General features: G+C 38.1%; 1 pseudogene; it reads right to left on the reverse strand.

The window, feature by feature from the left end:
- Positions 1-748: 748 nt before the first annotated feature.
- Positions 749-24,503, reverse strand: LOC127234948 (proteasome subunit beta type-3-like; annotated as a pseudogene).
- Between the last annotated feature and the right edge of the window lie 2,662 nt (positions 24,504-27,165).

Raw genomic sequence — 27,165 nt, forward strand, 5'->3', positions numbered from 1 at the left:
GATATAACCAATATTTATAATGATTTGACTGACATGTTATTCCTTGGCAGAATAAATCTGATCATGATGGGAAATGGATCAGTTCACCTACAAGCCCAACTAGGAGATTGATTAGTGTGGATTATGATGGTGTTTGCTTATTTACACATGAACTTAAAATCTCTTAAAATGCAGTTTTCTTGACAAAAGTGTGAAACTATGCTGGTGATCACAAATCAAGGCCTGGACCTTAGAGTTTAAATGATGATCCACTCTCCACACAAATGATGCAAGAATGTTCTTTCAATGTATCCATCTTAACACAGTGGATGTACTGTGAGAGTCATTGTTAAGGTGTCTTGGTTTTTCTTTTTTTGTCAATTTGACACAAGTTATCCTGGAAGAAGAACCTCAATTTAGCCTCCATCAGATTGCCTTTAGGCAAATTTATGGGTAATTTTCTTTATTAATGATTGCTGTGGAAGGGCTAAGGTCATTGTGGGTTGTGTCACTCCTGGACAGGCGGTCCTGTGTTGCACAGGAAAGCTGGCTGAGCAAACCATGGGGCGTAAGTTACTAGGTAGTGTTTGTTCATGGTCTCTGCTTCAGTACTTACTTCTAGTTCCTGCCCTGACTGCTCTTCATGATAAACTATAAACTGTAACCTTAAAGAAACCTTTCCTCCCCAAGGTCTCTTTGACCATGTAGAAAACAAACTAAGACAGCAGGAGAATATGTAAAACAAGAAAGCATGCAATGTTGGCATTCATCATGCTTCCATGGCAGTTGTATTGGGGTTTAAACCAGAAGGACAGGATCTAGAATCAGTAGAGAAGCACCATGCATCAGGTGTCAGAGTCTCCTGAAGCCACACAGGGTAGGCAGTTGATGTAATGTTCACATTGAACTCATTAGGTACTGTGCCCTCTGTGCCAGAACAGAGACTGAGATCTCTCTCTGCTAAGAAGTCTTGGTTCTGTGATGATTTGGATGTGGGGATCTCAGGAAAAGGAAACTTCCTGTTAGACTTGGTGATCAAGTGATTTTCTGTTTTGAGAAAAAGAAGAGAATTTATTTATTTATTCTTATTTTACATATCGATCCCAGTTCCCTCTCCCTCCCTCCCATGCCCCTTGACCACCCTCCCATTCCATTCCCCCCACCCCTCTCCACAGGGAGGGTGGTGCCTTCCAGGAGGGGTCAACAAAATCTGTCAAGTCATTTGGAGTAGGGACTAGGCCCTCCCTCCTGCCTCTAGGTTAAGGGAGTATACCTCCATGGGGAATGTGCTCCCAAAATCCTTTTGTGTACCAGGGATACATCCTGGTTCCACTGTCAGAGGTCCCTTAGACTGCTCAGGCCTTCTAATTGAGACCCCTGTTCAGGGGGTCTGAGTCGATACAATGCTGGTTTCCCAGCTATCAGTCTGGGGGCCCATTGGCTCCTCCTTGTTCAGGCAAGCTGCCTCTATGTGTTTCTATAGCCTGGTCTTGTCCTCCCTCTCTACATCTGGATTCCAGTTTGGCTCAGTGTTCAGTTGTGGGTGTTTGCTTCTGTTTCCATCAGCTAGTAGATGAGGTCTTTATGGTGGTGGATAAGTTAGTTGTCAATCTCATTATCAGGGAAGGACACTGAGTCACATTTGTTAAGTCGACTGTGAACTTCCAGTGCTGCATTGGATTATGTGATAATATGAAGGCGTAGTCTTCTCAGTTCCCAATTTGTAAAAGTCAGAATTCCTCTCATCAGCCTCCATTGAGACAACAGTGGGTCTGTATACATTTACAGGTCACTGAATGGTGACCATAAAGAGTGTGATTTTTCCAGCCTGATTTTTCCAGTGTGATTTAGTGGCCTGTAGCAGAAATATCAGCTTTTCTACAAAATGTTGTGTAAGACCCAAGGTATAGGTTTATCTTAGAGAATAAAATGAAATGGCACTTTACCAAATGTTATGAATCTAGAGAAGAAACAAGAATATTAAAGATTATGCTTAGATTCTAGAGAATTGGGTAGTTCAAAATTCAAGAATGAATGTGATTTTTCTTTCTGCATTTTTAGCTGAAGAATTTGTCTCACCTGATTTGAGCAAACTGTTTTCAGGAGAAAGGGCTGTGTGTAAAGGCATTACCGGACAAGAAAGACATGCGTGTATGCACCATGTGCAGCACACATTGACCTTAGAAGCTTCCTGAGCTGGTTGAGCGGGGAGTGCATTGGAGGAAGTTAGATGTCCATGAGTGTATCTGGCTGGATCATCAACCACAGAGTCTGAATTGAGGATCAGAGGCTTCATCTTAGAATTGTGCTTCTGTGGTTAGGCGAGGGACTGGAGACTTTCATTTCTGCTTATGTTATTTCAGCGCTGTGCCTCAGCATAGCAGACACAGAATCATTTCATATCCAGACAAAGAGAGATAGAGAAAGACCTCTTAGTCACCCACGACCTCGTGCAGACACAGAGAAAGTAGGTAGTGATGATGCAGAGTTGCTTGATTTTCCTGCTTGGAGAGTGATGGAATGTTGTGATGAACAGAGAGACTGATGGAGCTATGGGCTTCAGAATTCTACTGGGACAAGATGAAAAGTGGAAATGTTGGAAAGCCTGTCAGAAACTGTTGGGCTTAAAACCCCAACAGTTGTGTCTTGCCATGTTATTCTTGCCAGTTCTCAGAGTTAGCTCATTACCACTGCTTATTGCTGATGGAGATAAGGATGCTTGACCAGTAACATGAAGTGGACTTTATTAGGAGAAAATAACACACAGGAAACAGATGACAGTCGCGGGCTCCCATTCCAAGCATGCAGACCCTGCCACCTGGATGCTCTCTGTGACCCGAAGAAGGGGCTTCCCAACCCCAATTCAGTCCTTTTAACCAGTCATGTCCGCACCTGTGGCCACGCCCAAACTGTCATGGTCAGCGATACATATATTGGTGAGAGGGAAGGGGTGTGTGTGTGAATATCTCACTACAACTGCTACCTGAGAATCAATCTGCATTCATTAGTGAAGGAAACAGAAATGTTCACCTCCTCATCTATGTACTGCAGTATTAGCTCATGTGTTATAGTAGTCTTGAATTCTAAATAAGGCCTCATATAAGCAAATTTTAAACTGATCAGTGCTGTCTGTGCTGAATGGAGTCCAGATGGGATTAACTTCAAATTGCCTTGTGCAAAGGGATGTTCTTGGGGAGAGAAGAAAGGGGGGAATGCTCACTTGCTAGATGCACAAACAAACCTGGATGGACAGATTCTACAGCTAGACAAATTTCCTTTAAGTAGCTGGTTTATACAAGTAGTCAGCAGTCAGTTCTCCTAGCTAAGCAGCAAAAGCAGTAGTCAACATTGCTTGGAGTGGAATTGCTACTGTGTTTTCCTTAGTACAAGCAATATTTCAGAGACTGACTCCTGGACACACATTCCCCTCAGAATATATCTATCTGTGGATGCTGAAGGCCTTTCTATAATATGTAGCATTTGTTTATGACTTTTACTCATCCTCTTAATATTCCTTGTAACACGTCTGCAGGCTACAGACAAAACCTACTACAATAGATTCTATGTAAATATTTATTATATCATATAGATCAGAAATAATGACAAGGAAAAGTCTGCACACGTGAGTACTGTGTAGTTATTATTTTTACTCTGCTTGGTTGAATCTGTTAGATGTGGAACACATGAATACTGACTCTATTGATACATTATGAAGAAACTGTCTCTTTGACAGTATATACCATGCTCGTTGGGTCAGGATTTACTTGAAGGACATGCCATTTCATTGAGGACTGCAAAAAAAAATGTAGGACAGAAGAAGAAAGATCTGTCTTTGTTCTCAGGTGGTACTTGTAATTTGTGTCTGGAACCACAGCTGATTTTTGGCATAACACTCCTTTGCCCCTCAACATTGACAGAACAACAGTGTTGTCAAAGACACAATCCATCAGATAAGCTTTGATGTTAGCTGAGGCACTGTCCACAAGCTGTGTGCAAATCAGAAACAGAAGCGTTGTAGGAAGCCTCTTAAGAAAATGTGTCCCCAATGCTGCATATGAAAGACTCTCCTTTCAGGCCACAATTTCTTCTGGGCTATTTCATTACGTCTTGTGAAAACCTCAATATTGAGGGCTCAATAAAAGCTTATTTGTTTCGGTTCCCTGTTGTGAATCTATCTTATGTCTGAGAGTTATTTGCTCAATTAGGCCTTTGAACATGAATATATTGCAGTGCTTAAGGACAGCCACATTAGGTTTTCCATTTAATGCAGAATTTTCAGCATGTATGATTCATGACAGATACTTTATATTTGCCATTTTCCCCTAAAAATCTAGGGAATTGTTATACAAGTTATAAGCCACGTGACTGAAAGAGCAAAGCAATATGGCATAAACAGCTCAAAATCATTTTATGAGAGCCCTACTCTGTTTAATTTGCACACAGCTCAGCAACAATTCCTGTTTTCCCCTAGGGGACATGTGAAATACAGTGCCCAATAGTTGCATAGGTTGTTAATATGAACATTTGTTCTTTCCAAGATTTTCTTGAAAATACAAGAAGGGACATTGGCCTAAAGGTAAGAAGAGGAAAATTCTGAGCCTATTTCTGGTGACTGTTATTTGGATCACTTCGGATAAGTCATAACTTTGTAGAAGGTAAATTTAAAATGTGTAAACATATATTTATATATATGTATACACACACACACACACACACACACATTCAACATATTTCTTAGTTGTGAAAAATCAAGGACAAATATTATGTGGGGCCATGTTGGGTCTAGAGACATAATGGAAGATTAAGGAAACAATTTAGTGCATGGGTCATAATAGTTAAATGCACCATCTACCCTGTCTAGCCATGCCCCAGCCCACCGTCCATACTAATGTTGTTGTTTGTTTTGGATGAGTCTACTTAAGCTACTCATCTTTCTGTAGAATTAATTTTCAGGAGAGCTCAGAAACTCTATAGGCTATTTCTATAACCCCTGATTGCATTCTAGAAAGGTAAGACCTAATTGATGAAGATACCATATACTTTGGAAACAGGCCTTAGAAAAATCAATTTGGATAAAGTCTAGAAGTCTTCCTCATATCACTAGAAACTAGCTCCCATAGCAATAGAAGGAACTGTGCAAGCTGCCAAAGGAAAAAGCAAGCAATGGTCCTATCCAGTTGCAATACCTACAAACTACAATGACCAGCATGCCAACATATTCCTAAAGGTGCAATAGCAGCATTCATATTCTGGGGATAACCAACATCCACCTTATCAGACTTAAGGCCAGTTCAATTAGAGTCAGTTCCTACCTGACAGTGTAAACCCAGCCCGGTGAGGTAATAGAGTATAAAAGCAAATCCATTACTGTCATGTTCCTAAACAAGTATAATCCCTAACTGCATTCTAAATATTTGTGTTTATAGCCACAGATGAGTTTAGCCTTCATCAAAGAAGCTTTTTTTTTTGTAGTGGAGAGATACCATTATAGAATGCCAAAACAAGTCAAAGGGCATAGAACAACTGACTCAGGCTTGCCTATCCCTTATTAATACATTTACAACACAACCCCTATATCGGATGCTCAGGGAACATTGTAGAAAGGGAAGAAAGGTGGTTAGACTCAGAGGATCAGGGTGTTTTCTGGGAGACAGTGTCTTTAAAAAGATAAAAAAAGGACACAAAGTGGAGATGGGTAAGGAGAAGGGTAGGTCCAGGAAGAGTTGGGGGAGAATTAGGGAGTGGGTATGATCAAAATGGATTATATGATATTTTTCAGAGAATGGAAGTTGTGCATTATTAAAAGTTATGCAATGGCTCAGCTGCTTCATCAAATAGAGCCTAATTGTCAAAATGGCTCACATCAGAATTCACTGAAAGTTGAAACTCTGTGAGATTTTCAGGTATTAATTGCTACAGTGAATATTTCATTATCCAAGGTCTAATGGAGTTTGAAAGTAAGACTGATAAAGTCACTCATCTATCTCTCCAGTTTGGTGGTAGAGTTATCTTGGAGTTGTACCTTTGAGGATAACATTGCTATAAATTGGAAGATTTCATTTTGTGCCTTTATTATTTTTTTTTTGAATTGAGTGTGTGTGTGTGTGTGTGTGTGTGTGTGTGTGTGTGTGTGCGTGCGCGCTGTCTGCTCAGTGAAAGCTTTTAGGTGTATTTTGTTTATTGTTTCAGTAAATGAGTGTTTACCGAATAAAAGGAAAGAGGGAAGAGCTAGAAGGTTAACTTCACAAACCCCCAGTGGTGTTCTGGCATGTGATGCCCCAGTTTTGTAAATGAGAAGACTGGCTATCTCAGTGCTGTCTCTAAGCAGTTCTAGCTGTCTTCTCTTTCCAACACCGCAGAGAGGCTTTGAAGTGACTTCTGTATTGTTGGCAACATGAGCACAGAAAGATGTAAAGACCATAATAGCTGGGAAAGGTTATCCAGCCTCATGTAATTGACTATGGCAATATAAAATATTGCCTGCTCTGTTTGGTAACGAAGCAGGTATTGCTTTCTTTCCTGTTTGAAAGGGAACAAAGCAAACAGAAATTGCCTTTGCTGTTAAGTTTCCAGGTTAAAAGTCGAAAATCTGGGTTGTAAAGTATGCCTTCCCTGGCTGTTTTTGGGAAATTGTCATTCCATCCTGCTGTATGGACAATATGTTTCCAGCCTAATGAATCCTGTGCTTTGTATTTTCTCCAGCTATTTGGCATAGGGCAAAGGGGCTCCTAAGAACAGTGATGACAGAAACTGGCCATTTTAAAGTGTTTATCTCCACATAACTGTCAGGTAAAATCATTTCAATTCTTTTCTTTTTTCATCTTTCTTTTGAACCTCCAGAGATGAAGTTTAACTACCTTGGATTTTTCTTTTCTTGCTAAAGAAAATTTCAAAATGAATCACAATCCGGAGTGACTTTGCACAGCAGAAATTGTTAGTCATGTGTTAATCCCACTCATAGTGCTGAGATCTAGAAGTAAATTTTTAGTGAAGGGGGAAAAATTTCTTTGTTCCTGCTACCGTTGTGTTATTTGAAATCAAAGGGTAAGTTAGACTTAATCTTGCTTTTACTTTGTGTGGTCTCAAGGCTATTTGCTTGCGAGAGTCTGACAAGCGTCTAGGAAAACAGCTGTGAAAGGGCCAGCTTTGTTCTCTCCATATTCATTACCCTACCTTTAAAAATGAATGTGACAAGACACCCTTAAACAACAAGGCCATTATAGGAACTCCTCTGAGGGGCTGTTAATAATTCAAGCGTTAGTCAAACAGTTTCCCAAGACAAAAACCACTCTGGAGCACTTTAGAAACACATATGGAGACAAAACAAAAAACAGTTTCTTTTATATTTGTATTTTAAACCAAGAAAACAAAGTCAAATTCATTCTAAACTGGATGGTAAGTGGTGTGGTAATGGCTATGATCTGTGTTTAGAAAGAACAATAAAAATACCCTCTTTCCTAGGCATTCTACAGGTAACAGAAATAAGCCTCCAAAGAGAAGCATGAAATATTTATTGATGAGGACATGGTGCACTCTTGAATTTCACAGTGCCATGACAATGATTAAACATGTGGTGGCCATGAGGAGAGATGCTGAGGTTTTAATGTACAAGGTATCGATTAACTGATGAATCTCTACAGTTTGTTTCCTGCCGTTGCTTGCAACATAGGGAGAGATGAAAACAATGTGAATTTTTTGCAGGCTACATTTCATGCAAAATGAAGCTAGTGGTGAGTTAATGATGGTTTCTTGTCCCATTCATAGATGTGAGTATTGCATAATGAATTGATTAACTTGAAACAAGAAAATATAACTATGGAATGTGGTTATTAAAAATACCATAAAAATGGAGATTTTTTTCCAGGCCAACTTGAAAACTACTCTTTTTATTTTGCTTTCATCCGACATATCCATGTGAAATGTACTCACTAGGACTGGTCCAATGGTAGCATTCCCTAGGACCAAACAGACAAGTGCCTTAAAGTAAATACTTTTGCACTTTGAGGCAAATATTAAATAAAGATCACTTGAAATATGGACAATAGAATGCCAAGACAGTCAGTTTGATAACTTCAAAATGATTAATGAGTAGGTAGCATATATAATGTGGATACATTAGACAAAAGAGTTATTTTTATCCCAGGCAGGATAGATGTACAAGATTTCACCATTCTTTTCGGAATAGCCCACAATTTGAATGTGTGACTTCTTTACTTCTGGAGATTTCCACTAATATGTTCAGATCATGATTCAATGCAGATAATCTGAACCATGGAAGCAAAAGAGTATGGATGGAGTACTCTCAAATTTTTATTAATGAAACTTCTAATCATTTATATTTGAGATCATACCACCATGAACCTTTATTTCAAACCAGTGATTATCAATGTATGACCGGTTTTGATTTAGCTAAATTCCCAAACAGGTTTTCCCTGACCTGGGGATTATTTTGAGGTAAATCTTAGACACAGTAGCATTATAAATATCTTTATAAATATCTTCATCTAAATTACAAGGGCAAATTCTGCTTAAAACAATACTGTTCTAGTATTTCCATAGCTGAAAATGAGCGATCACTTCTTAACATCAAAACGATTCTTTAATCTTATTCACCATTGGTATTCAGACTTTCCCCAGATGCCTTTACTTATATTTCAAAGTTTTCTTTTTGAATAAGGACCAAACAAACTCACACCTAGGTTAGTTCATTTCTTTTTTAATAATAATAATTCCTGTTAGGAAAGATTATGACTTTTGGAGTGTAGAAATTCAGTTGGCGCAAATACCTCTGATGGTTCAGCTTTCTCTTCATAGATTTGGTTACTTTTGATGAAAACATGAGCCTCTTTTTAGCTACTTCCTTCAGACCAAGGAATCTTTTGAGGTATTGGCTTCCCTTTATGAATCTCACAAAAGAAGCCCATGTGTCTAAATAAACAGTGACCCAAGTGTCCAATGACATTTAATATGAGTGCTTACCGTTTCTGTGGCGACCACAACTCCAATGAATCTTCAGTGTGTTCTTTCATCTATCTTATCCTGACAGAAATCTCAGTTTGACCTTTTCTTTTCCCCATGATCTATACATATAGTAGAATTCTAAAAGTATTTTTGGCAATCAAGATTCTCTTCTGATCCTTGTGTGAAAAAAGAAACATTTATGATCTCGAAAAAGCATATGTTAACTTCCTTTGAATTCTTTAGATCAGCTAAAAGATAAATTTGCCATTTTTAAGAGTATAATATTGAAAAGATTTTTCTTCAAAGGGGGCCCAGGCAGTAGTGCCTTTTTATCTTGGGGAATTTATATTTTTTTAAAGGGAAAAGCAACCAAATTTGAAAACCAGAGGGCACTCAATGGATCAACGGTTCAAAGAACCATGTCTCAAAAAATAGAGCGTTTGATTTCTTAAAATGATCTCAGAAGTCCTATCTTGAAATACATAAATCAACAAATTGAATTTTAATGGAAAATCAAGGGTATTTTTTTTGAAAGGCTCTTGGATGAGGCTTTGAAGATCCTGAAGTCAGGGAATTATCAGCTTGTATGACAGCACTGACTTCACCCCCAACAACTTTGTTTTTAAGTAAGAGGACAAAATATGAAGGACAAATGAAAGAAGAGACTTGTTTAAAATGATGGGCTTGAGCATACCACCTTTCTCTTTCAGTGCCTTCATCTGCCTGCTCAGCCCTCTGGCTGTACAACACCCGTTAGGTTCTTAACCTTATGTTCTTCATGCACTTCAGGGAAGTAAAAGCTGCCTATAATTGTTATCACATATTTGCTATTTGATGATAAAAGTCAATTAGGAACTTATGTTATCACGTTGTATTGAATGATCCATTGAAATCCTGACAATGATTTCCTCTAATTCATTTAATAATATAATACACAAGACACAGAATCATATGGGCTCATGCACATTATGCTTTTCACAATCATTCTGTGAGACTTGCACTGGAATCGTTATGTGGAAATGGAGACTCAAAGCCTTGGGGTTAGACCATCCAGGCCTTGTTGTCTAGTGATTATCAGGGACATTCTCCTTTTGATTGTACTGAGGACTAAACCTGGGCCCCCGGGCATGCCTCAAGGGTGCTCGATTAATGAGCTAAAACCCCAGCCCTTCGGGAATACTTTAGGTTTTAGAATTTTGACTTAGAATTTGCATTTGCATTTCACTTCACTGTACTGATTTTTTTCTATGAATTCGTGTTTAAAAAGGCTAAATTAAAAAAAAAAAGAAAAGAAAATAAGAGTTTCTGGCTCAAGAAGAACTTACCATTGAGAAAAGCTGGAAAAAGTAAGTATGCAATAGAAAACTGAGATTTGTCATACAAAATACTAGACAATGCTCTTTAGAATGTGATAAGGGTCCTGCAGTTAGGGGTATACTCCTAATTTTCCTTTCCTTGGGACAAAGGGCATCACTTTCACTCTCTGCTAAGACTTCTTTATAGGGTATTTACAGACAATATGAATTTATTGAGAAATTATGTTATTTTTCATCCAGGGCTATGATAATATGTAATGAGCAAAGGAGATTATTAAATCTTAAATTCAAATCCCTGCAGATAATTAGGCAATATGTCACATATTATGTCTTAATTTTGAATATATATATCTATTTCATTCATATTTCAATGGGAATATTTAGTGTAGTAAAGGCTAAAATGGGACACGTTATCTTTCTTGCCATCTGTGCAGTGCACTTTTGACTATAATTTAGTTTCATCTATTCCCGACATCTCTTCTTTCTTTTTAATAGAAAAGTTTTGCTTAACTGTGATGCATGTCAGAACCTTAGAAGTGCTTTGAGTTTGGGGTGCTATGGAGTAGAGTTTTAATTTTATAGTATGAAGTAAATTTTTTCATCAGACCTCCTTTTGATATTACGGGAACAAAGTATTTTAATATTGTTACTTCAATATTTTTGCTCCTTCCTATAAAATAAAAGGTGTGAGTGTTCTTGATGGCTTAAATAGTCACGCAGAAATCCCAAGATCTCAGTATAGTTTATAAAAATTATTTCTTTTATTTTTTGTGATTATAATGTAATTACATTGTTTCCCTGTCTTTTTCTCCCTTCAACCCTTCCATGCACCTTTCCTTGCTCTCTTCCAAATTCACGTCACATCTTTTTATTAACTGTTATTATAAACATGCATACACACATACAATATATTCCCTAAATATAATTCACTTACCTTATGCTGCATAATGTTACTTGTATGTGTGTTTTGGGGCTGACTTTTTGGTACTGGTTAAGTGGTGCTCTTCCCTGGAGAAGACTATTTTCCCCCATCCTTAGCATCCCTTAGTTGCTTGTAGTTCTTTGTGTAGAGTTAAGGCCTTTGGCACATCCATTGTTAAGTTTGTTAAGTTCATGTCTAGGCACGAACCTATGTTGGTGAGGATTTGGAGAAGGTGTGATATTATTGGAGGAAGTGTGTCACTGTGGAGATGGGCTTTGAGGTCTCATATATGCTCAAGACACAGCTCAGTGTCTCTGACCACTTCCTCTTGCCTGCAAGATGGAGGATCTGAGCTACTTCTCCAAGCAACATGTCAACCTGCATCCTGCCATTTCCCATCATGATGATAATGGACTAAACCTCTGAAACTGTAAGCCACCCAATTAAATGTTTTCCTTTGTAAGAGTCACCACGGTCATGGTGTCTCTTCACGGCAGTAGAAACCCTAACTAAGAGCTATTGACTGAATTTGACATGAAAACTCCATTCTGCTGGGTTGTTAACATATTGTTACCATGAGTAATTTTGTTTAGAGTCCTGTGTACTGTGACTGTCAATCTTGAATGAACCAAAAGACATACTTCCAGGAGCTTGGGTGGACATTTACAAGAAATGTGAGTGAAGACCCTCTGCTTGAGCCTGGAGTGGGTAGCACCTTCCAGCTTGTGGCCAGATATGAAGAGGCTGGAGGATAGGTAATGGCCTTAGACAGAGTTGCCTACTTGTCTACAGCGCCCCCTGCTGGTGGTGACTGCACTCTGACGCCACTGCTGCGCCCTCCTCCTGAATCGGACTCCAAATTAACCCTCCTGAGTGGACTAAGGACTGAATTTTTCAGTCCTTCAGTGCCAGACTGTTCTGACTTCTTGGAATGAACAGCTGCTGGGTTCTCACTATTTCTAGCTTATAGATAGCCATTGTTGGACTTATGTAGCTTTTACCATGTAAGTCATTCTAATAACTTAAAACAAACAAACAAACAAACAAACAAACAAACAATTTCTCTAGTGAAACCTTCCTCAGTACAGGGTTGACCGGTGAGTTTACCTGTCATTTGGCCCAGATACTCTTGTGGGATGTGCACTCCTAACCCACAGGAGTAACAGGGGAAGTGTGTGCCAGCAGTAGAAAGGGAAAATCAAGACTTTGTACTATGCTCCAACCAGTGTTCCCTGCAAGGAGTCTATGTGCACAAAGGAGGCTGTCGTCTGCTAACCTGTGTGCAACTTCCACGGTGTTCAGGTGTGTCCTTACTTTCTTTTCCTGTGTTCTTGATATTTCATTTTTATTTAACAGGTATTTGGTTAGTTTGCAACTTAAGAAAACACATGTTTGAATTTTTTCATTGATATTGCCGGTTATTCTCTCCCATTCAATATAATTTAAGTTGCCACTAGGGTATTTGCCAACTACTTTTCATAGTTTATTTTTATTATTTTCCATGATCTTTGTTTATTATTTACTTTTAATTTTGTCTAAAACTATTTAATTTAAACTTTTTTTTTATGTTTTGTTTAAATTTATAGGTATGTGGATTGTTTTCACACTCTGTTCCTTTAAGTATTTTGATGTTGGTTATTTTAGAAGTATTTACATTTCTTACATTGATTAATTCATTTGCTTGTGCATATGTGGAGGTCATAGTGCAATGCTCAGAAGTTGGTTCTCTCCTTCTACCATGTGGATTCTGCGGTCAAACTTAGGTCATCAGAGTTGATGGTGAGTGCATTTAACCATTCAGCCAACTCACTGGCCATTTCAAGTTTTTTTTTTTAATTTATATAATTTTTAAAATTTAAATTAGAAACAAGTTTGTTTTACATATGAATCCCAGTTCCTGCACCCTCCCGCACTCCCCATTCCCCACAGCAACCCTCATCCCATCCCCTCTCTGCTCCCCAGGGAGGGTGAGGCCTTCAATGGAGAGTCTTCAAAGTCTATCATATCATTTAAAGCAGGGCCCAGGTCCTCCCCATGTGTCTAGGCTGACTGAGGGAGTTTCCCTTTATGTGGAATGGGCTCCCAAAGTCCATTCGTATACTAAAGATTAATAATGATCCATTACCAGAGGCCCCAGAGACTGCCTAGTCCTCCTAACTAACACCCACATTCAGGGGGTCTGGATCAGTCCTATGCATGAGCTCCCCTTTGTTCAGGTCAACTGTCTCTGTGGGTTTCTGCAGCCTAATCTGGACCCCTTTGCTCATCACTTCTCCCTCTCTACAACTGGATTCTAAGAGTTCAGCTTTGTGTTTAGCTGTGGGTATCGGCTTCTGCTTCCATCAGCTACTGGATGAAGGCTCTAGGAAGGCATATAAGGTAGTCATCAAATTTATTATTGGGGAGGGCATTTAAGGTAGCCTCTCTACTATTGCTTAGATTGTTAGTTGTGGTCATCCTTGTAGATCTCTGGACATATGCCTAGTGCCAGATTTCTCTTTAAACCTATCATGGCTCTCTGTATTATGGTATCTCTCTTCTTGCTTTGCTCTATTCTTTCCCTGACTCAATCTTCCTGCTCCATCATGCCTTCCTCTTCTCCCTAACTCCCCCCTTTCCTTTGCTGCTCTTAATATTCTTTCTTTATTCTGTACATTTGGAGCTTTGATTATTATGTGGAGAGAGGACTTTTTTTGTGGTCCATTCTATTTTGTGTTCTGTAAGCTTCTTGTACTTTTATAGACATGCCTTTCTTGAGGTTGGGAAACTTCTCGTCTATGATTTTGTTGAATATATTTTCTGCACCTTTGAGTTGGGTTTCTTCACCTTCTTCTATACCTATTATTCTTATGTTTTGTATTCTATATTTCCTAAATATTTTGTGTTAGGGATTTGTAGGACTTAAGATTTTCTTTGGTTGATGAATCTATTTCTCCTAGTGTATCTTCAATGCCTGAGATTGCCTCTTCCATCTCTTGTATTCTGTTGGTTATGCTTGCATCTGTAGTTCCTGATTGTATACCCAGCTTTTCTATTTCCAGCAATACCTCAGTTTGGTTTCCTTTATTGTCTCTATTTCAGTTTTCAGGTCATGAACTGTTTGAATTGTTTCCTTCATCTGTTTGAGTGTTTTTTCTTGGCTTTCCTTAAGAGATTTGTTGATTTCTTACATTTATTTTTTTTTTTGTTTTTTCATTTCCTTTTTTAGGGTCTGTATCATCTTTATGAAGTTGTTTTTAGAGTCATTCTCTTCTGCTTCATCTGTGTGAGGATATTCAAATCTTGCTGGTGTGGAGTCCCTAGACTCTGGAGATGTCATATTGATCTTTCTGTTGTTGACTGTGTTCTTTTTTTTTAATTTTTTTTATTTTATTTAAATTTTACATAACAAAGTCCAATTAAATGAAAACAAACATTTATACACAATATTTGGGAATTTGGGCGTCGTTGTTTCCAAGCTACTTCCTGCTGGTAAGCGCTGTCTTGGGGGATTCCTAAATAAAGTTGATCAAGTTTTTTTTTTTTTTTTTTTTTTTTTTTTTTTCTAAAGTGGTTCTTTCAATGAATTGTAACATTTTCGAGAAGTATGGCTAGTTCCAGTTCCAATAGAAGGAAAGTATAGAGAATTTGATTGAACAAAGCAAAGAAAAATTATCTCTTATATTTACAGCCTTAGGCAGATTATTTCCCTTATTTAGGATTCCCAGTAATTTTGGAAATTAGCAGAAGTTATAGTGACTGGTGGTCTAGCCTGCTAAGACATAAAGATTTCCAGATTTTTGATAAATACTTCTTTCTTTGGCACTTGCTACAATGTTCTGAAGGTTGACCATACTATGTCTTAATATTGAAATTATTTCAGATCATTGGGATATCTGGGCATAGAAGGATGGTTTTTTAAATAGTATTTATTTACCACTGATTATATCTAGCATATCTACAGGCTTAAGTTAGCATTAGCAGAGGCTACTCTTCTAGGCTTTGGCCATTGCTTTCCCAGGGGCAATTCTAGTTGATAAGTGCCAGATGGACATTTATATCCCTGGAGATGTCTTGTTTCAGTTCTTACTTGGTGGTCACAGAGAACTGTGGGGAAGAAAAGCCCTCAGTTGGACATCTAGTCCTTTATGCTGTTTTGCTGTTAAACAGGAGACACAATTGAGAACCTGTCATATACCCAAGTGCTCTAAAAGATGGAAGTACTTATTGTTTTGTTTCTCTTCTAGCGTTCTATTGCAAGTGTTGGAAGTAGCCAGTTCTCATTTTCCTCACTCTTTCCCTCCCTCTCTATCCAACCATCTTTCTTTTATTTTCTATGCTGGGGATTGAAACTAGCCTTGTGCAGCTAGGCAAGTGCCAGACCACTTGCTTGCAACAGAACTGAGCCGTGCTAGTCCATGCCCACCCTGATTCTTCTTTATTTTTTTTTTCCACCCTGTTTATTTTTATTTATTTTATTTTATTTTACATATTGATCCCAGTTTCCTCTCCCTCCCTCCATCCCTACTTCTCTCCCACCCTCCCATGCACTCCCCACCACCCTCCCATCCCAACCCTCCCAATTCCACAGGGAAGGTGATGCCTTCCAGGAGGGGTCAACAAAATCTGTCAAATCATTTGGAGTAGGGACTAGTCCCTCCCTCCTGTCTTAACTATTAACCCATTTCTATGTATTTCCACGTGGTCTTACCAGGGAGAGGTGGCTGGTGGTTCTGCCTTCTCCAGACTCCCCTTGCCAAGTCAGGGTAAGACAGCCTTTCTATCTCCCTGCTGTTGTTGTGGTCTGTCAAGTACTCTTGGCCTTAGCCAAAACTGGGTGTACCAGCGTTGCTGTGAGAACTTGGATTAATGTCCAGGTAGCTTGTTGTTTTTGTTCTTGCTGTACCTTTTGGAAGTTGCCCAGCCGCACTTCCTATCTATCCTAGTATCGTTATTTTCCTTCTCAGGTCTTGATGACGTTGGAGATTAAACTATCACAACTATTATTCTCTCTTTCTAGTTAGATATATGAGGTACTAGACTTAAGTTTTCCAGCTTAGGACAACTCTATTGTAAATACCGTTTTGCTTTCACCCTAGGACTAGATATGTAGGTCGTTTTGTTCTCGATTTTCCTTTTCTTAGAGCACCCTTGTTATTCACTGTTTTGTATAGTTTTGCATAAAGCCTAACTCTTTTCTTTAGACAAAAAAGGGGAATTGTAGTGGGATATTCACTTTGTCTCCTTCTGTGGCACTGACCACATCCATTGGGGGTTGGAGCGAGGGGGGAAGTGATCTGGGGAACTAGGTCAAAGGTGCAGGAGAGCACTCACTTGCCAGCCACACGGGGACAGGAGTACATCCAGAGGAATTCTTGAAAACAGGAACCTGTTGGAGTTCACCTGTCTACGTTGTGAGTTATTTCTCCCTGAATAAACATCTGTTTGGCCTAATTGTTTATCCTGATCCTTATTAAACCACGATACCAGTCCACCCTGCTTCTTAAATCAATGTGTTAAGATTCAAAAGAACAGGAAAATCTCTTTGTAAAGATGAGCACGAAAGATAAAATTATATTTTAAGAAAAAATGTTTTACTGACCTGACGTTTTAATTTTAAAGATTAAGAATGCCATTAAAGATATTTAAAGTATACTTGCTAGGTTTGCTTTTATCACTTCTTTAATAATTCAAGCAAGATATGTATAGTGATCAGTGAATAAAAGTAGAACTTAGGACATTGTTTTTGTGATTATCAACGGCCCCTGAGTAGCTTGCACCTGAGGTTTTGACCTCTCAAAAATAATTGCCTTGCAAGCATAAATGGCTTTCTTGTTTTTGTAATTGCTTTAAAATGAGCAAAATTGCATACCTTTATTCATTTGACATTTTCAGTATTATAATATGATTGTCCTACTGTTTTCAACTGCTTCTTTAAAGTGCTATATTAAAGTGAACTACATTAAAGTGAGAAAACCAAAATGAGTAAGTCTGAATTGTAATAGGAATTTCAACTTAGATGACTGGTTGTTGTCTAAACGTATATGCCCATGTGACAAGAGGCGTTATGCCACTGAGTTATGCAATCAGCCTCAGTATTGATTTCTTTCATCTATGTTTTCAATGAAACTAATTTGCAAGAGCACATTACTAAAGCATATTGGGTTCTAACTGCAGTGAGGACAGAGGTTGAATATTCTGTGTTTTTTTCTCTCTCTCTTTTTCTCTCTCTTGTGTGTGCGTGTATGTGCATGCATATGTATACAGTAATTGGACACAGTGTTCACAAAACTTGCATGTGTTGATGTAGTGGAAAGTGGAATTAAAAAGTGACCTGTTTTTGAATTATAAATTTAGATTTGAAATGAAACATTAAACAAAAGTCTTATTGTTGCAATTTAAGAAAAGCAGCTTGTGTGAGAGAAAGATGAGATACATTCAAGCAGAGGGCTTTTTTTTTTTTCCTTTTCTTTCTTTTCTTTCTTTTTTTTTTTTTTTTTTTTTTTTTTTTTTTAGGTAAAGGGATCATAAAAAGGGGAAAGGGAATGGAGGAGACTGGCTTCCAGAGACAGGAGCAGCAGGAGAAAGAGAGAGAGGGAGAGAGGAACAGACAGAAAGGGGGAAAAGAAAGAAATAGAGAGAGAGGGATGAGAAGTGGGCAGGGTCCTTTATAAGGGAAAGTAGTGAATGTGCACAGGTGGTGCTCTTAGTGGCTGCAGCTGAGGGTGTATCCTGTTAGAACCCCAAGCAGAGGCCAGTACAGATGCCTGAACACTAATGCTTAGTAAAAGAATGTAGAAAGCAGTAAGAAGGTGTTGAGCATTAACTAGTGGCAGTACAGGGCTTTCTGCAGTGCTCATTGAGATATCCTGAAAATAGTATGAGTGTGACACCCCCGGGCTTTGTAAGACATTGGGTTGTTCTTTCTCTCAATGTCTTCATGCTAGCAGAATTTGCATAGAGTAGCAACAATGATCAGCTGATTTAATTATACTATTCTTGCGTATATAGCATTAATGAATTTCTTTCTCTTTTGGGGAGCAGACTTACAAGGGTTTTTGTAAATGTGGTATTATCCATGCCAACAGATTATTAAAGTGCTCTGAATTTTACGGCACTTGAGACAATATTGCAGAGAAGTAGTGCATCCAATTTTATCTTCCAAACAAAGCTCTTTGGAAAGTAGGTCAACAGTTAGTGGTTCATGTTAGAATATCATTTAAATATTTAAATGGAACCCATGTGAACATGACAGCTCATGTTGTGGTTCATTTCTAGTCACAGTCCTTGTAATTTGGTGCTCTCCATGGTTTACTTGTAATCACTGTGCTTCATATCTAAGGTCTATATCAATTATGGGTTTAAATGCTCACACATTGAATATTTTCACAAATGAATATTTGCATATATTCTGATGCATATTGGTTGCCTTGTTTCCTTATTTAAACACAAGCTTACACTGTACTATCTATTTTATGCTAAATTTTTCTCTTTCGCTTGACTTACAAAGGCCAACTCTGTAATTCAGAACGTGTAGCTCTCATACAAACAAAATTTAATTTTGAGTATTTCATTGTTTTGGGTAGACTCTATAACTGGCTCATTCTAATAACTGCCCACATATTTGTATCCAATTTTAAACACTTATTTTTGTGCGTGTGTGTGGTGAATATAAGTATATATGTTTGTGTGTGTACATGAGTGTGAACATGAGCTCGACAGTGGGCTTGTTCCTCTATTTCATGCCACCTTATTTATTGTTTGTTTTAGAGACAGGGTCTCTCGTGGAACCTGGAGTTCACTGATTCTATAAAACTAGCTGTCACGCAAGTTACCAGAATGCCCTGTCTCTTCACACTACCCACAGCTAGATGAGGTGTGTGCCATCATGCCTGGCTTTGAGGTTATAGGTGTGAACCATCATACCTGGCTTTTTATTTCAGTGCTGAAGATCTGAACTCAGTCTTAATGCTTGCATTCTAAGCAGTTTAACAGCTTAGTTGTGTGTCTCCTTATCTCTCGTATCCCACTTGTTTTACCTGGGTCTCCTCTGTTACCTCTGAAGTTTCATAGCATTTTACATTTTTAGTAATAATCTGTGCTTTCATTTCTTCGTTCACTTATAAATATTTTATCATTTTATTTTGTTGCTTTCCCCCATAGTAATTTACTGTATTTCCTTAAATATTTTGAATATTATTTCTTTTGGGTATAAGCAATATTTTCTTTGCTTATAATATATTAGCTATACTAAAGTGTACAAAATACGTAATCAATTTTCTCATTCCATGGTAAAAGCCTTTGCAACTTTCTCACATTAATTAAAGGTTCTTATAAAATGATGAATGTATTATCCACATTTATTGTCTGTGTTTTCTCACACAGTTTTTATAGCTTTAGTCTTTAAAGCATGTGGACTGGTTTTTGTGTTTATCATAAGGTTGCAGTCTAACTTCATCTCTTCCCAGGGACAGTTGTTCTAACACTGTCCATTCACTCATTAATACAGAGATGAAATTCCTCCTTATCATATATTACATATCTCCTCAGCTCCTTGTCCTTTCCTAGATTTCTGGAATGTTAAAATTTTTTTTTTTATTTTTTTTCCTGCCTTCTTGTCCTTGTTTGTCTTTCTGTGGATGAAAAAGCACTGACCAAAACCAACTTGGGGCTGGAAAGGGGTTTTTTTTTTTTTTTTTTGGCTGACCCTATCATAGACTGTTGATGAAGTAAGTCAGGGCAGTGACTCATGGCGGAGCAGAGGCAGGAAATATAGAGGAGTAATACGTATTGGTGTCCTTCCTCCAGGTTGCTCAACTATTCTTCCTTCCTTCCTTTCTTTCTTCCTTCCTTTCTTTCTTTCTTTCTTTCTTTCTTTCTTTCTTTCTTTCTTTCTACTTTTACATGTTTGTTTATTTGTTTTGTTTTTCGAGATAGGGTTTCTCTGTGTTTTGGAACTTACCCTTGTAGACCAGGCTGGTCCCGAACCCACAGAGATCTGCCTGCCTCTGCCTCCCAACTGCTGGGATTAAAGATGTCTGCCACCACCGCCTGTTCTTCCACTATTCTTTACACAATCTAACCCCACTTGTCTAGGGATGACCCTGTTCAGTGTCCTGGGCCCTCAAATTAACACCTTGGAAATGGCCCCATTGACACGCCCATAGACAATTGCCTCTGATGCTGGCAGTTCTTTGGTTGAAGTTCTCTATTACCAGGTGACTCTACTTTGTCTTAACTTGACAAAACTTAATAAGTGCAGATGGTCTCTCTTTGTCTTCAGATGACAAAACTGAACCAGTGCAGATGGTCCCTCTTCAATGCAGCATAGAAACACATCATTGTCTGACCATCATAATTTCCCTTTCATACTTACTCTCATATCTAGTGTTAGCATCACAAGATATAAAACACAGTCCAACAGCCCTTAACAATTTTAACACTTTGCATGTCCAAGTTCACTTTAAAAATCCGTTTTCTTCACAAGTTTGAAATCTCTCAACTGTGGGCACCCAGGAAATGAAAAATAGGCCACACACTTCTCATTCCAAGAGGGAGGAACTTGAGAACAGTTACATTCAAATCAAAGCAAACCAATGTTTTAGCAATGTAAAAAATAGCCTGCAACTGAATGTCCAGCATCTTTGAGTAATTCATGATCTTCTGAGTTTGGGCAGCTCTGTTTCTCCAGCTTTGCCATCCACAGCAAACACAGTTTGACTGGTCGGCTCCCCGCGTCATTTGCTTCTGTCCTTAGCAGTCATCCTACAGCTCCAACATCTCCAACATGCTAGGGTTTTCATTACCCCTTCAATCCTCAGATTTCCACTGTAACAAAAGGCTTGTTCTGGCTTCTCTTCAGGGAGTGTCTGAATGCCACACAATATGTCTCAGTAGCTCTCCATAACTCCTTCATGCCTTCAATACAAGTACCATGTGGGAGATTCTTATACATTACTGAGTTTGGCTGACATCTTGAGACACAGCTTTGAAACTCTCTGGACCACAGCTTCCCTGTGCTGATCCTGAGGAAATAATTCTCAGAAGACTTTGTCTCTGTGATAGTACTTTCCTAATAATCATGGCTGAGTTTTTAGCTCAGTCAGTGCTCATTTTCCCAGTAAGTCACAAGACATTTATTTCTACATATTCTTCATGCAGATCTATCATATGAAAAGCCTTGACTAAGTCTTTAAGGGATTCTTAAGCAAACTTCCCTCTGAAGCTCCATAAACCAGGCTTCCATTGTTCTCAGCATAACTATTGAAGTTCTTACAACGGTTTATTAAACTCTTACACTCAGGTGCTTTTGCACGCAAAGTTACAACGTTTCAAAATCCACCATCTTCCTTCTATGAAACAGTCCAAGACATGAAAGTCACATGGTTAGGTCCATGACAGCAACACCCATTCCCTAGAACAATTTTCTGTTCTTGTTTGGTTTCTGGTGCTGTGGTAAAACACTAATCAAAACATACTTGAGGAGGAAATTAATCATTTCACCTTACAACTCCCAAGCAAGTTGTAATCCATCACTGAGAAAATACAAGTTAAAATACAGTCAGCAACCTAGAGGCAGGAACTGAAGGAGAGATGAGAGTGATGATGCTTACTTCATACTTTCCATGGTTTGTTCAGCTATTCAGCTATTTTTTTCTTATATAGCCCAGGCAAACTCTCTGGAGATGGAACCATTCACAATGGGCTGGGTTCTTCTGAATCATCAGGCAGTTATACCTGATGGAGACAAATCTTTAATTGAGGTTTCTTCTCAGATTAGCTTGTGTTAAGATGACAGAAACTACCCAGCAAACACTTCTGTTCTGACTTTAGACTTAGAAATATATATATATATATATATATATATATATATATATATATATATATAATTTCTTGTCTATTAGCCTTGTTTTGCAAATTGGGAATCAACTTTTCAGTTGGAATTTTGAGTGGAACTGAGTAGTGTTGTTTAAACATTTTTATTATTTCATTACATTCATTGTAGTGGTTTGAGTAAAAATGACCCCAAAGGGAGTGGCACTAATAGCAGGTGTGGCTTTGTTTGAATAGGTGTGGTCTTGTTGGAGGAAGTGTGTCATTGTGGAGGTGGGCTTTGAGGTCTCATATATGCTCAAGACACCACTTAGTGTCCCTGACCACTTCCTGTGGCCTGCAAGATGGAGGACTCTCAGCTACTTCTCCAGGACCAACCATGTCTGGCTGTGTGTCACCATGTCCCACCATGACAATAATGGACTGAACCTCTGAAGCTGTAAGTGAGCCACCACAGTTAAATGTTTTTTCTTTATAAGAGTTACCATGATCATGTGTCTCTTCATAGTAATAGAAACCCCGACTAAGACCTTCATTATATATTATTTGATAATTTCCTAACAGTACAATATATTTAAGTCACCTTTATCCAGTCTCCTGTTCCTACTACCACCATACTAGGTCTTCCTGCCAATTTCATTCCTTCTCCTGATTGTCCTCCACAACCCACTGAATACAATTAGTGCTACCCCTGTGAGTTTGGGTGTAGGGTTATCCACTGGAGCATGGGCCATGCCAGTAAGCACGCTAAATATTGTTTTATAATAATTATTACTTTTTTCTATGGATTTGAGCATAACGAGGCAAGTTCAGTGTCTTATTGGGATATGCACGAAAATCAAAACTACTTCAAGCTGTGTTTTATATAGATTTTTTTTTTCAATAATTTTTTCTGAGATAGAGTTTTACTGTGTGGTTGTTGTTGGTTTGGAATTCCCAGGGTAACCCAGGCTGGACCTGGATTTGTGATCCTCTTGCCTCCATCACCTGAATGCTGGCGTTGCAGGCAGGTGCCATGCCACACAAGGCTTACTTCTACTTTTATATGCAAGTATTAGGGGATTTAAAAGAATAAATACTGTTATAGCTACATTTTCTACTTACCAGATGATATTACTATCATTTAAAAAATAATTTAATTTGTCACATATTTAATTTCTACTGTGGTTGGATTTATTTCTCCAATTTTTGTTTTTACCCACTAATAGATTTGTATAAGCCCACATGTATCAACTTAATTGATGTACCTTTATCATTTATTTTTGTTATTTATATGGCTAATTCCAATTTACTCATTATTTTATTATTAGTGATATTAGTTATCATTATTAGTGATTTTTCCCCCAAAGTTTCTTTTGTCTTTTTACCCTAAGTCTTGTTGAGATCCTGACCAAAATTCCACTAAGTATGTAAAATGATTTTGTAGTGGGTGATTTCTTTTTTCCCCATAAGGGAATGCTAAGTGGATGGAATATTTTGAGTTATTGCCAGTTGAACACATGCAACCTTTGACCTTCATGGATGACTGATACAACAGTTGCACATATGATTTCAGGACAACACTCAATATATCATGTCTCAGTGTGAGAGTCCCTCAAGGGCGGTGGTGAAACCTATGCTTGGTTAGTGTCCTGCTCTTACCTAGGAAAGCCTGACCCTACTTCTCTGTTACTGGAGCACATGACCAGGATTATTACACATGTTTACATTTTGTTTCTTGTTTCCCCCCTCTGTGGCCTCTTTCCTTCCTTGACTGTTAGCAATACTAACTTAAAAAACATTGTATTTATTTCAGTAAAGGGAGTCTTGTTTTATTTTTCTCATGCTTGCTCCTATTTTTATTAATTGCCTTATTTTATTTTGAAAGAAGAGCAATTTTATTAAAAGAAGAAAAGAAAAAAGCAACAACAACAAAAGGAACTGGGACCACCCGGTTCCTTCGGTGTCCTGGTGATGATCTTGTCCTTTTCAATGATGTGGACAATGACACCCATGCCAGGTACAGGGATATGGTTTCAAACAGGTGTGCTGGATCCATGTTGGGCTCCCAAAGAGATTCGCACATCCCATACATTTGTTTGGAGCAGGGTACCACTGACTACAAAGTCATCAGTCACCGTGGGGCAGCCGATGAGGTCTAGCAATCATATGAAGGTCTTAAATAAAGGTCTTCGGGTCCAACCCAGCAATGTCAGGGTCTGTATGGTAGGGACCAAACCGTTTCTCATACAGGAGGTTGGCTACCATGCCCATGAGGGTGTAATGTTTGATCTGCCAACCTTCCTTCAGCTCATACAGGTTTAGCTGCAACTTGAGACTCTGGGTAATAGTCTGGACATCGGTAGCCAGCCTGTCCAGGCCTATGTACAGCCTGTCACCCATCAGAAAGATCTTCTGGAAGTAGGTGGTCACCATTGGGTCTGAATTTCCAAACGCTTGTCCACAGCAATGACTACATAGTTTTTTCCCTTCATGGCCATGAAGGTCCCTCCATTATAGGACATAATAGACATGATTGCGCTCTAATAGGAACTCTGATCACCACTGTGATTCCTGCAAACCAGCTGTGGCTTTCTATGGTCTTGCCTCATGTTTTTTGTACAACTACTATTTTGTAGATATTATACTGTCAAAGTTTGATGCCTCTTACTTTTTATCATAATTTCCCATTATCTATTCTCTGAAATGCATTGACATTCAAGCCAATGCTGTATATAATTTATATAGGTACATATATAAAATATATATAGCGTTCTATATAATTTCTATTTCTCCACTAGCAGTGGTGAACTTCAGTTCCTCAAATCTTATTTTGTCCTTCCCCAACTTCTTTTTCAGTTCTCAAATTGCTTCTTTTCCATATATCAGTCTTTTTTGAAATATTGATGCAGTGTCTGTGTGCATTAGATGACTGAGTAAATGTTTCTCTCATTTCCTCTCTTCGCTATGAAATAATAATTTCATCTATGAAATAAGAAACTTATTATTTGTAAGCCTCCTTGTATTCTATGAAAAAAAATTTGACAAAACCTTTAAAGAATATATTCTGTAACCTGTATGGTATCTGAAGGTGAATAATACTTTCTTCTTCACTGGTCTGTAATGCTCATTATAACATATCCATCTGGGAATATTTTCAAAATGCCTATTTGAATAAATAGAAAAACCACACCAATGACAAAAACTACTAAGCTGATTTTGTTAATAGTATTGTTTACCCTGGCCACATGCGGGCACTGACACTGTTGGGAAATGTAAACCACTATTCCTGGTCTACAAGGAGCTTCTAAAGTCTGATCGTGCCTACAGACACTAAGAAGGCAGCAGGTAAAAGCATTGATTATTCAGTCATTCTGGTAGACTCCAAAAGAGTCACTAGGATATCAAAACCTCTCTCTATATATTGAAGAGAAATCTCATGTGCACCAGCTGATGTACATGTATATAAATATGTGTATGTATATGTAGATAGAGACAACACAAGCAAACTATTCTGGGGGAGAATTTTGACATCATTCATTTGGAAACACATCGGGAAGTAGAGATTTCCATTCTTATTTTTTGGCAGAATAAGCGACAGCTCAATAACATTCTATATGAAGTCTTTGTTCTTAGCACTTTCCTTCTAGCCACATCTGGAGAAATGTTTTATATCTTACATAGCCACTATGAGGCAGAGCAACTCTGCCATTTGGTTCATTGATTATGAAGAGAAATTGTTTTTTTTTTTCTGTTTTTAGATTAGAAAGGATGATGTATGATAACACTTGCGCTTGAAATAATATTTCAGAGATAATATTAATATCACATTATATATGGAAATAAGATCTCTAGGATTTAAAAATAAGTGTTATCTAGGTTAAGTTGCAATGGGAGTATATACATGTGACATGTGTGTGCAAAGCCCATTGAAGAAATGGTGGATTTCCTGAGATTGAAGTCATAGATGTTGTGAGATTCCATGGAGGTACTGGGAACAGAACCCTGGTCTTCTACAACATCCATGAGTTTTCTTAACCATCTCTTCAGCTCCCATACCCTAAACTTGTTCTGCTCAGATTATCTTATCACAGCAAACCAGAAAATAATTAAGACACTGAGGGGCCAGCCATGAACTTTTGATGGCATAACCCTATTGAAATGAAGGTGAGAAAAATGAAAACAAAACAAAACAAAAAAAAAAACAAAAAAAACAAACAAACAAAAACCTCAAACCCCAAAACTTCCACGGAAGAATTTGTTTTTTAATTAGATGGGAAACATGGGTTCAAAAGCAGTCTTGTTGCTTATCATTTTAGTAATTACAGTATTTATAGGATTTGGCCAGAAGAACTAATTTATTTTCAAAACAGTTATATTTCATCCATTTCTAATTGAGCTGGGACAGTATAATTTTTAAGAAAGGGATTGACCCACTATTTGTGGGAGAAAGGTAATGATCAAGTTAAATTTGGACTGAATAAGCCGTTCTGAAAATAATGGGAAGTTCACGGAGTTAAAGCTTTCCCTCTATCCTTGTCACTACATGGATACCTTGGTCAGTATTCTGTCTCTATTAACTTAAGCTGTTTATTCCCAAGCTGTTTTTTTCAGTGCAAATTTCCTATGGAGGGACACAGCAAAGTCTATGCCATGGCTCAGAAGAGAACAAAAGTCAGTTTTCAAAGGGCCCAAGACACACTAAGCGGTGACCCATGTCTTGCTCTCTCTATTATTGTGGTTAGACTGGGAAGCTAATTAAAAATCTCTGCCGGCATAAATGTGTGTTTGGCGTTCTAAAATCTGTCATCTCCAAAAGACTGGCAGGTCGAAACTATTGAGGCAAGTCTTAACTCAGCTTTGCCTTTATGTTTTCATTGATGTTGACCTTAAAAATGCCAAAAATTATCTCCTTGTAAGACCTGAAGATTGCCTAAGCAATTTGCTGTTAGCCCGAACACATTTTCAATCAAGTGGATAAAGCCAGGAAGGTGATTATTTCTAGTCTCATTAATGACAAAAAAAATGAGACAATCACCATGATTTATTTGGTTATCTAATTATCTATTTTCAAATCCTGTTTTCCTGGAGCCTCAGCACAAAATTCTTTAATCATCTTGTTCTTTGAAGATAACTTGGTGGTCCATAAATGAAACAATGATGACCAAGACATTTTGCAGTTTGACTAAAATCTAT

Source organism: Phodopus roborovskii, unplaced genomic scaffold, assembly GCF_943737965.1.
Source record: "Phodopus roborovskii unplaced genomic scaffold, PHOROB, whole genome shotgun sequence".
NCBI lineage: Eukaryota > Metazoa > Chordata > Mammalia > Rodentia > Cricetidae > Phodopus > Phodopus roborovskii.